This window comes from Monodelphis domestica, chromosome 7 (genome assembly GCF_027887165.1).
Source record: "Monodelphis domestica isolate mMonDom1 chromosome 7, mMonDom1.pri, whole genome shotgun sequence".
In the NCBI taxonomy this organism is placed as follows: domain Eukaryota; kingdom Metazoa; phylum Chordata; class Mammalia; order Didelphimorphia; family Didelphidae; genus Monodelphis; species Monodelphis domestica.
Genome location: NC_077233.1, coordinates 43,983,004 through 43,994,696, shown reverse-complemented (window position 1 = coordinate 43,994,696; position 11,693 = coordinate 43,983,004). Strand labels below are relative to the sequence as shown.

Sequence of the window (11,693 nt, the reverse complement as noted above, 5' to 3'; positions counted from 1 at the left end):
TCTTCAAGCTCAACAGGCTAATATGTATATACAAACAGATGATTGGAGAGATAGCTGAGATAAGGTTTAGTACTGGTCAGACCCAATACTGGGCAGATCAAGCATTATAGCAAGTCTTCTCTGGTCTTCCTTTATCAAGTGTAGTGGGAAATGATATGGCACAAGGGAGAAGGAGCAATAGATTTGGAATCAAAGGATTTGGTTTCAAATCATGGCTCTGCCATCCATTCCCTGGGCAAACTTGGTTTTGGATAACTGATATATAATCTCTCCATTGGACTCTGTTTGAAGTCTTTTTTGCTTAGTAAGACCCCATAGAGCTCATGTTCCTTTGGTTTAGTTTTTTAAGAATATAGCATCACTTCATCACCCACTGAGGCATTAATTTAGTCTTCCCCATGTGAAAGTTGGAGAATTGGACTTGTTAGCTTCAGATTCATTTTTATTTATGATCTTATCATCTGTGTGGCTTTGGGAAAATCTCTTCAGTTCTCTGATCTCAATTTCCCCATCTATAATATAAAGGAGATGGATAAGATGCCCTAGAAGGGTCCTTTTAGCTCCAAATCTATGAAGGACTCTCTGCTTCTTCCTTGATGAAAGCAAAGGGAGAATTTTGGTTTATCAAGATTGAACTGAAAAACTGGAGAGTGGTTTAACTGAAAAGATTTTTGTAATCATATTTAGAAGCAAACAACATTGTTATCATGATTTGGCATGACTTTGTGGTATGTGGGATTGCTTAATTTGAGATGCAAACAGAACTGAGTGGTTTTGATAACATTTGTATCTCTAATTTTTGCTGCTGGGCCAAAATTTTTAACATTTCATGTCCTGTGAAGAAAAAATTTTACATTAATGGGTTAATTTTTGTGGTTTAAAGTTTTAGCCTCTCCAATAAATATGAATGATATATTTTTATATACCTTTATCTATCCTTTTTTTTTAAGTAGGGAAAGACAGATAGCAAACTATTCAATAGCATTTGTAAACATTTATTAAGTGCCTGCTATTTGCCTGGCCCTGTACAAAATACTAGAAATACAAAAAGGTAATCATTAATAGAAATATAAGGCATTCTTCATCTTCTCCCTCTAAAGTCCTATTCTGATGTCTCTCATTAGATTATAAATTCCTCCATTCAATTGTAAGCTCCTTGAGGGCAAGGACTGTCTTTTGCCTCTTTTTGTACCCCCAGAGCTTAACACAGTGCCTGGCATATAGTAGGTACTTAATAAAATGTTTATTTATTGATTAGGATTTGAATTGAATTGACCTTCTATTCTAGGGAGTCAAATCCATGCTCACAAGTTCAGGTAGTTCCTGCCAAGTATAATCCCAGAAACAATCAGGTCAAGTCAACAAACATATATGCCAGGCATTGTGTCAAGTACTGAGGAAGGCAAACACATGATCTCTACCCAGAAGTAGATTCCATGCTAACAGAAACATTATACCACTGCTGTTTGAGGCTCAGACTTGCTAAGTTTTTGGAAGGCTCATCAGTAGGTTGACTATAAGGTGATGAATTTTAAAAGCAATTTGCAAAAAAACACAAAAAACAAACTAATCTACTAAATTCACTCCTAAAAATCGTAGTGAATCCTATGAGACTGAAATTGTGATTTATGTTGGTAGAGGTTGGAACAACAATGAAGAAATAAAAAAAATTTTTTTTTAATATGCCAACTTTATACCAGGTACTGGCAACATAAAGCACCAGTATTCTATAGGTAGAGACAGCACACACATATCTGATGACATAAGATCAGCAAGAAAGAAATCTAAAGTGATTTTGTAGGTCTAGTCCCTAGGAGCTGGTGGGACCTGGGAAAACTCCATGAAAGGGGACTTGAGCTGAGATTTGAGGGAGATTCTGAGAGATTTGAAGAGGTGGGGCTGGACTTGACATTAGTGGTTAAACATTCTAATCTAAGCATCCTAGAAAGGAGGCTATCAAGTTCAGCCACATGAATTCTGTATGAGCTTCAGTTTTTCTATTGGCTGAAAATAACAAACATTTCTTATAGAACTGTATGCTGAGAGCACGATGTTCCATCCTGGTGGAGATACGTTTAGATGAGACAAGGTTTCTCCACTCATGGACTTTAAAATCCTATAACTAATTTCAGGGGGTTCGAAGCACAAGTCTGGAACTAAATTCCAGACTATGTTAATGTCTTTATGGGCTCAAGATGTTGGTACTTCTTGTCTCAGAGGTATGGTTGAAATGAATCTTCTTAAGGATAGTGTATTGCTTTCTCCAAAGGGAAAAAAGTCTTTATCCCAACTCTGTGTATGTCTTTATCATCTATCTCTAATGTCTCTGTTGCCTATCTCTCTGTCATCTATTTTTCTGTTGAGATATTTGTCTCTCTAATATTAATAGCTAACATTTATAGAGTGCTTTAAAGTTTGCAAAGTATTTTATAAATATCTCATTTCACCCCCACAACAACTCTGGGAGATAATGATTTTATCATCCCTAGTTTCCAAGTGAGGAAACCAAGAAAGGCAGAAATTAAGTGACTTGCCCAGGATCACACAGCTAGTAAGGGTTTGAAGGCAGATTTGAACTTTAGTTTCCCTGATTTAAGAGATAGAACTCTATCCACTGGATCACCTAGTATTATACATCTCCATCTATAATAATTATAGTTCAGTGCCTTTGAGGAGTCAAGAGAAAGTGCCATGTGTGGTTCAAGGGGGGACAGGTTGATATTGATTGAGAGAAATCAGGGGAGACCTTGATGAGTAGATTGTCTTTGAATTGGACCCGAAAGGCCAGATGGTAATTCAGTAGATGACGAGTGAATCCTATGCGCCTGAAATAGTGAATGCACTCCTTCAAAAATCCCTGTAGTCAGGTGCACACTGCCATGGTCTAGAAATGAATTTGAACTGTGTCAGAAACATGGCATTCTGCTGAAATGCTGTGGGACGCAGCCAGGGAATGGAAACAAGAGTGGACTATGGGGTGGGAGATTTAGCAGTTTGAGTCTCAAGTGAGCTGAATGATCAGGGCCAAGTCCCCTGTCTTCCCTGAGTCTCAATTTCCTAACCTGCAGAATGAAAGAGAGAATTAAACTAACTAATCTCAAACAGCTTTCTAGCTCTAATAATCTATCAATCTAAAAAAACTCATTGCTTTCTGTTCTTTTTTTTAAAGTTGGAAATTTTTATTTAATTAATACATTTAGAATATTTTCTTTCTGTTCTTTTTGGAATGTTCTATGTTCAATATTTCCTTTCTCCAGTGGTCCTTTTAATGGATATGCCAATCTTGGTATTTTGAGACTGAATGAAAAGGAAGCCCTCAAAAACTGTTTGTTGAATGGACTTTCCAGTTTGAGAAATTGTTGAATTTGGTGTTCTTAGTACTGCTCACTCAGTGAGCTCCCCTCAGTCCTCAGCCCTCCACCCCCTGTGGAAGAGTTGTACTGGTGCTACTAATCACTGACTTGTTTTTTGGAACTCTTTTAGCAAAGACTATTCATTCATTTGATTTTTTTTTTCAAAGATGATTTCAAATGTTTTTTGGTTTAGTCCACTCAATGCAATAATGGTGTTTTCTTTTTCTCGTGCAGGAGAGATGGAATCGACTCACCTGACTGAATGGCTTTTGGCTGTTGTGCTCATGGCTACTGCCTGTTTTCTTCTGTTGAGTTTTTTCTTCATATGTCGAATGTAGGTATCTCATAGGCTTGCCTAAGGGAAACTCAGTAGAGCCAACAAGTACTGGCTTTTTGCCCACCCTTCACTCATCATTCTGTCCTCTATTGAAATCCTCGCACACATAGAATGGCAAAGCATTGAAACCAGTCATCTGTGGGCCTCTTCTGGTCCTGTTTATCGAGGCTATTACTGTTGCATAAACAAGAAGGGGGAAAATCAATAGTCCATCTCTAGCGATACAAGCATCAGGATGCTGCTGGGAGCCATTGAGAGCCTGCCCTAGAATTTGCTAATAGTGTGGTAATTTTTGTGAAGGTCTTTCAATTATTCAAGCAGCTCTTGATTTCTTTGCTGACTTCCCTTATCCCTTGTTGCCTTTTCTGAAGGGCCAGCATGTGCCTTTTTACGTGGCAGGTGTTCTTTTCGGTACAGTCTGTTCTCCCCACTGTGAGCTGAAATAACAACCAGACCCTCCTGCTATGGCCAGGTGATTACTTTGGACTTGGGAAAGCCTTTGCTGGCTTCCTGGCCCTCCTGGCCTCAAAGTGGCTGATTGCACTGGAGCCAAGTGATGCTTCTTGAGATGACATGCATATATGAAGAGATTCTAGGTGTCAGAGAAGATTGTGCCCCCCCCCCCCTTTTTCCAAGTAACTTCAAATAGCTTTGTTTCTTGGTGCAGAAATTGGGGTTCAATAATATGTGCTATTTAACATAGTTAAGAATTTCCCTCCCTTTTAAGCCCTCATGATTTTTGAAAATGTCAGCTGTTTGTGGAAGTCCTGGTCAGTAAGTATTTTCAGTAGATAGGAAGGCGGTGCATTTACTGTAGTGTGTATCTTTAAAGAGCCGTTTCTAGAGCAACATCCTGGCCAGAGAACAAGTGGCCTTGTTTAAAATCTGTCCTTTTCTTTCTTTTCAGCTTCCAGGTATGGACCAAATTGTTTCCTCCCATTCCAGTGCCAAATAGCAAGATTAAGGATCTCTTCTTAAGCAACGTCCATGAGGTAATTTCTGAAGGGTCTTGATATCTTTACTGCTTAGGAATACTTCTGTAGTATGCTAAAATATTGTGTTAGGTTTAGATGTAATCAAGGTATTTTGTTGTTGGGGACTCCTTCCCTCCCTTTTCCTCTTTCTCTCCCTCCTTCTCTCTCTCTCTCTCTCTCTCTCTCTCTCTCTCTCTCTCTCTCTCTCTCTCTCTCTCTCTCTTCCTTCCTTCTCTCCTTCATTCTCTCTCCTTCTTCCTCTTTCTCTCCCTCTTCCTTTCTCTTTCTTTTTTCTCTTCTTTCTTCTCTCTCCCTCTTCTTCCCTCCCTCTTTCTCCCTCTCTTCTCCAACCCTCCTCTCTGTTTCTCCCAATTTTCTCTCCTTTCCTCTCTTTCCCATCTCTCCTCTCAAAACACACATACACACATACTCTCTCTCTCTCTCTCTCTCTCTCTCTCTCTCTCTCTCTCTCTCACTCACTCATACTCCTCCACTTCTTTGGTAGGGAATATTTTGATGAAATCACTTGGTCATTTCATTTTAACAACTTGCTAAGTTGCTTTTTTTCTCCTCCTCTCCTAGATGGACAGGTTGGTGATAGACAGAATCTGCATAGACTTTAGAACTAAAAGGGATTTTAGAAGCCTTTTAGTCCAAACTCTCATTTTTCAGAGAAGAAACTGAGGCAAAACAAAGGTCAAGTGACTTGTGCAGGGTCACACAGCTGTGAAGTATCTGGAATGGGATTTGAATCCAGGATTTCCTGACTCTAAAATCTGAGACTCTCCACTTTACCATGTAGTACCTGGTGCCTGCCATTGTGTAGACAACTTTCATTGACTCACATCTTCTGCTTTATTCACTGTTAGGAAAAGGTGGTGCCAGTCCTCCTCCAGCATGGTCAGTTAGGATGCAGTTCATTTATGTGATACATATCTCTAAAGTACTTTTGTGGTCCAAGGTCAGGCAGGAAGGAGTCATTTCTTTGGCCAAGTCTGGGTACATTTCATCTTTCCTACCCCAAACTGAAATAGATGCCATCTCTTCTACCATCTGGGGAAGGCAAGGGAGGGCCAACTTCCTCTGCTTTCCCAGCTCCTCCTCCATCATCTTCCTCTTCTTCTCCTTTTGGGGGTGGAAGAAAAGAGGGCATTGGGAAGAGCCCTGCTTTGGCTCCTGGCATCCCTAACGCCAATGGTTCATTTCCTTCTAGTGCCAATCCTCCTTAGCCTACCCCCTAAAGGCTTTACGCCCCACTCCTACAAAATTACATTCAAATACAAATTCTCATTTGTGTTATTATTCCATTTTGGTTTGGACAAAGTAGTCCATTCTCCCCCTCCACTATTTTCAGATATATCCCATTTTATAGTCCCCTCCCCAAAAGCAATCACCTCGATTCATAACAGAGAAAAAACAACAGACAGCTGGGGTAGCTGAGCCTGGAGGTAATGCCCTGGATGTTTCCAACAACAGGCTCAAACCTGAGTTTTAGCCAGCTTTGGCGGTATCCTTGGTTCTCCTTCGTCCTGGAAGTCCTAGGTCAGATTTGACAAAACAGGTGCCAGTGTTTGGGGAAGGGCAGCCCAGTGACTGACAGCCCACTGCTGAGCGGTCACTTGACCTCCCTTCCAAATGGAGCTTTCGATTCCTTCCAGACCTGACTCTCATCCTCTTAAGAACCCGAGGTGATTGAGCCTCAGGCTTAAGTCCTCCGGCTGAGCCGCTTAATGGGTCATTTTCATACTTGGATCTGATTTCCCCACAGAAAACAAGAGGCTCCTATTGATAGCAAAAGGAGGAGGCTTAAAAGCTTAGCTGATAAGCTCATGGCTTGTTTTTAATTAAAAGTAAAAGCATCTGTTCAAAATAACCTGACCTGGGGAGGAAAGAGCGGATTTCCGTATAAGCTAATAGCAAATATTAATGTTAGAACTAAGCCTAACCTGGCTTCCCAGGGCATCTTATCCTCTTGCCACGATGCTCTTTCCCCCTAAACCATCTCATCAATTAAAGAGAGAGAGGAGGGAAAGAGGAGCATGTAAACTGGTGTGCCCAATGGACCGACGCTCTCCAGCCACTGGGAAAATGGGGAAACCAATTCCAGCTTCCCCATATGGAGTCCTCCCTTCCTCTCCTCTCCCCTCCTGTTTCCACAACATCACACAAGGCAGTCACCTCCAAGGGCCCTCATCCAACTTGCTTTGGCTCCAAGGCTACCAGAGATACTAAGGGGCCCCACCAGTGCCAGGGGTGGCAGCAGCTTTGACAGTACGGGCACCAGCCCAGGAGGAACCTGCTAGAAGGCATTGGGAGAGGAAGTGGTGGAGGGGTGTTGATCATTTCTAATTACAGCTGGCATCCCAGGCGTAGTTCTGGAGGCAGCCTTGGGCTTTGGGGATCTCTGTCTTCCAAGAGCTCTCTCAGGATGGGGATTTTTCAAGTGAGTGTTTGCCTGCTCAGATCCCAGTTCAAAACCATTCTGACTGTGATGCCAACAGGTATTCTGTTTTGTATCATGCCGGTGGAAGACCCAAAGGGCTCTATTCCTGACTGCTATTTACTGTATGACCTTGTATAAGTCATTTACCTTCTCTGGTCCTCAGTATCCCCTTTGGGAAAAATGAAGGTTATGGACTAAATAATCCTTGCCAGCCTTCCTGCCTGTGATTCTCTGAGTTTCATTTCTTGTCAGTCAATTAACAAAGCATTTATTATGTGTTTAGTATTTGCCAGGTACTGCTCTAAGAGTTAGGTATAGAAAGAAAAACAAAAAATACTGTCTTTGCCTTCCCTCAAGGAGTTCACATTCTAATGGGGAAGACAAAATGTAAATAATAAGATATCTTCAGAGTAGATGTAATCTTGGTGGGAAGACCCTGTGGAGGAGGCAAATTGAAGCTGGGAAAGGTCTCCTTCAGAATGTAGAATGTGACCTGAAGGCGCCAGGAGAGCCAAGAGAGGAAGGCCTCCTCCCTCTCCAACATCCTGATTTTAATTATTAAGGAATAACATTAAAAAAATGCTAAAGTAAGTTTTAAATCAGCTTTGAAACTGGCTGATGTTTTCTCACAAATGTAGGGAGTTAAGCACAGTGCTAAGAAGATATTGTTGAAGTCTGAGGTACTGGGTTCAAGTTATTGCCCTATCAATCACCAGTTGTGATTTGGGCTTTACTTTCCTCGCTAAGCTTTACTTTCCATCTTTCTCAGATGAAATGTTTAGACTGGAATGATCAACAAGGTCCCCTTTTGTGTTACCTTGGGTGAGTCACTTCTGTTTCAAAGGACCTAGATTTTCTAATGGGCAAAATGAGATGAGATGACCATTGAGGTCCCTTTCAGCTCTAGATCTCTGATCCTAATTCATGTATTTCATTATTGCTCGAGTTCTGTGTGGAAAAGGTAAACATGGCACTAGAGGTGAAATTGCACGTGCTGCATTATTTGGAATCATTTCTCTTAAAGAATGGGTAGTAACACCCTTGAAAGCAAGCCCTGTGAACAGTCTTAAAGGCTTTCTTTCAAGGGGCTGATGTCAAAGCTAATGCCTATTATATTTGTTTTCCAGAAAACCAGATCTGGTGAAACAGAAATCGAAGTCATAAGTTATGTGGAAGACTGTGGATTGGACAACTTGGATGATTCTGTATTTTGATATTCACTGACATGGTCGGAGGAAATGCTCTGAACTGTACCAGGAGAGACAGGGATGGATGGGCTCTTCCTTTAGGACTCCTGCATCTCAGATCAGATCTTCTGGACCATCTACTGGACTGTATCTGTTTATCTTTTCAACTGGGGCTTGTCATTCAGACTCTCTCTGGACATAGCAAGGGGATCATGGCAGACAGCCAGGTGCAAGTCAGATGCTTTCAGGCTTTTGATGAACATGTTGCAAATATTGTTATTCACATCAGAACCAATCCAGACTTTCCTTTGGTAGGATTCAGCCAAAGATCTCAGGAAGAAGCCACGGGCTGGCTTAGTTTCTGTGAATCTGTCTACGATGGATGACAAGCATGACGTCAATAGTTCTCTGTCTCAGGTCCTGGGAACTACTTTCTTGTGTGTGTGTACCTAGAATAATCTCTTGTATAGTAAGAAGGAAATGAAGTGGCATCCCTTGAGGTTAATGTATTAAGTATAAATGTATATGTTCTGAGAAACTTATACTATAGCAAAGAAGAGAGTTTTCCTTGAAGACTGTGTTGTGAAGGGAGCCATTGGGCTTCATTGGGCACCATTTAAACAGGAATGAAGCTTATGAGGAAGAGTCAGAATCCTCATCCTCACAGAAGTCCTACCTTCTAGGCAATGTGGGAATCCCTTTTACTGTATTTCTTATATTTTTGCCGTCTTGAATTTGGATGAAGAAAATGATGTCCAAAAAAAAAATGCCATTATGATGCGGTATCAACTAATGGTAAGAAAAGCAGAGTAGAGTGGAAAAATGGGGACTGGGAGTCAGATGACTTGTTTCCTAGATTTTCTATTTACTATCTGTGTGACCTGGATGAGTAACCTGATCCTTTTGGGACTTCATTCCTCATCTGTATTTTTTATTCATTATTTTAAAATATTATTCATATTATGCTTTTTATTCAAACTTTTCCAACTCTAAATGTAATGATCCTACAAGTGCCAAAGGAAAGGCCAAAGGAAAGGTTATGGGACCTAGTTTGACCTTAATAGGGCTTTCAAGAAAGGGTTCAAAATTGGTTGTTACCTAATTGTAGTTGTTTTTAGGAACACCAAAAGGACCCTTTGTCTCCAAGATATTTTACCTGCTGCTCTAACAATGATCCTGGAAATTTCCACAGTTCCCTTTTTTAGTTAGATTAAGGCATGTTGCAAAAGTGATTTTCCTAAAGTGATATTCAACTTTTCAATGAACTTCAGGGGCTCCCTATTACCTCTAAGAGTCAAATATAAAATCCCTGATTTAGCATTTCAAGTCCTTCACCATCTGACCATAGCATACCTTTCCAGCCTAGTTTGACCTTACTCTCTTTCACACACACTATAGTTCAACATTTTTTAAATTTACATTTCTTATTATTACACTTCCTCCCTCCATCCCTTTGTACTGACTGTCCCCCATTTTGGAATGTATTTTCTTGAGAGCTCAGCAATTTAGAATGTCTGGTTTCCTTTACGATTCAGCTCCAGTATCACCTACGTGAAACCTTTCTGATCACCCCAGCCTCCATTACCTACCCCTACCACTCCCACTCATTATCGGGTATTGATTGTATATATCTTTGTATTAACCTATATTAGATTACATCTCTCTGACCTAGACTGTAAGCTCCTTGAGGGCAGAGACTCTTTCCCTTGTGCTTTTAACCTCAGCCTAGACCAGTGCCTGACAAAGGAGATACTTAATAAATGTTTGTTAATTGATTGATTTTTTTCCCAGAGGGATAACAGCTAATTTAGTATTTTATCAAGGATTAGTATATTCATCTCCTTTTCACAAAGAGCACAAAGTAGAGCCTTAGGGGATAGAACTCAGCACAAAGTTTGGACCGGGACCACTAAAGGGAGAATGGGAAAGAAAGTAGAATGGATACCTGGGTCTGACATATATGTTATATCTATTTTTCTATCTATCTATCTATCTATCTATCTATCTATCTATCTATCTATCTATCTGTCTGTCTGTCTGTCTGTCTGTCTGTCTGTCTGTCTGTCTGTGTCTGTCTATCTATCTATCTGTCTGTCTATATATTTATCTGTCTGTGTCTGTCTGTCTGTCTATGTCTGCCTATCAATCTATCTGTCTGTCTGTCTATCTATCTATCTATGTATCTATCTGTCTGTCTGTCTATCTATCTATCTATCTATCTATCTATCTATCTATCTATCTATCTGTCTGTCTGTGTCTGTCTGTCTGTCTGTCTGTCTATCTATCTGTCTATATATTTATCTGTCTGTGTCTGTCTATCTGTCTGTCTATGTCTGACTATCAATCTATCTGTCTGTCTGTCTGTCTGTCTATCTATCTGTCTATATATTTATCTGTCTGTGTCTGTCTATCTATTTATCTGTCTGTGTCTGTCTATCTATCTATCTGTCTAGGTCTGCCTATCTATCTATCTATCTATCTATCTATCTATCTATCTATCTATCTATCTATCTATCTATCTATCTATCTATCCATCCATCCATCCATCCATCCATCCATCTATCTATCTATCTATCTATCTATCTATCTATCTATCTATCTATCTATCTATCTATCTATCTATCTATCTATCTATCTATCTGTTTGTCTATCTATCTATCTCAAGTCCTTGTATATCAGGGGATACTATGGGAACAGCAGGTACCTAGCAGGGAGCACAGAACAGAAAAAAGGTACTAAATAAAAAGCCTAAACTTCAGCAAAAATTCATCCTAAGGACTCTGCTTAGTGTCTGCCATTTTTGCCCTGGGAAGTCTGGGACCACAGGTATCTTTCCTTAGTGTGCTGTAAGAGGTAAACTCAAGCAGTATAGGCCCAGGCGGAGACTTTTGCTTTTTGTCCCTTAAATTTAATTAAATTTTAGTCTTTTTTATTATGAATCTAATGTTAAGAAAAGTGATAGCTTTTATATAGGTAGCTAGGTTAGGGTTAGCAGTGGATAGAGCACTAGGCATGGAGCTAGGAAAATCTGAGTTCAAATCCAGTCTCATATACTAGCTTTGTGACCCTGGGTAAGTCACTTAACCCATTTTGCCTCAGTTTCCTCATCTATCAAATGAGCTGGAGAAGGAAATGACAAACCACTCCAATATCTCTGCTAAGAAAACTCCAAATGAGGTCATGATGAGTCAGTCACAACTGAAGATGATTAAATGGCAAAATCAAAGCATTTGTGTAGCACTTTAAGATTTCCAAAATGCTTCCCATGCTTATTTTAGATCATCTGAAGAATAGCCCTGAAGATAGATGCTATTATTATATCATACAGATGATGAAACTGAGGCTGAGAGACAACGAATGACTTGTCCAGAGTCACATACCTAGTAAGTGTTTAATTTA

At 40.1% G+C, this 11,693-nt stretch overlaps 1 long non-coding RNA gene across 1 annotated transcript; it reads left to right on the top strand.

The window, feature by feature from the left end:
- The first annotated feature begins 3,587 nt into the window (after positions 1-3,587).
- LOC130455441 (uncharacterized) lies at positions 3,588-10,071 on the top strand. The gene is made up of 3 exons (XR_008913404.1): positions 3,588-3,687; positions 4,598-4,682; positions 8,235-10,071. It is a non-coding gene; the product is annotated as an uncharacterized LOC130455441 (long non-coding RNA).
- Positions 10,072-11,693: the final 1,622 nt, after the last annotated feature.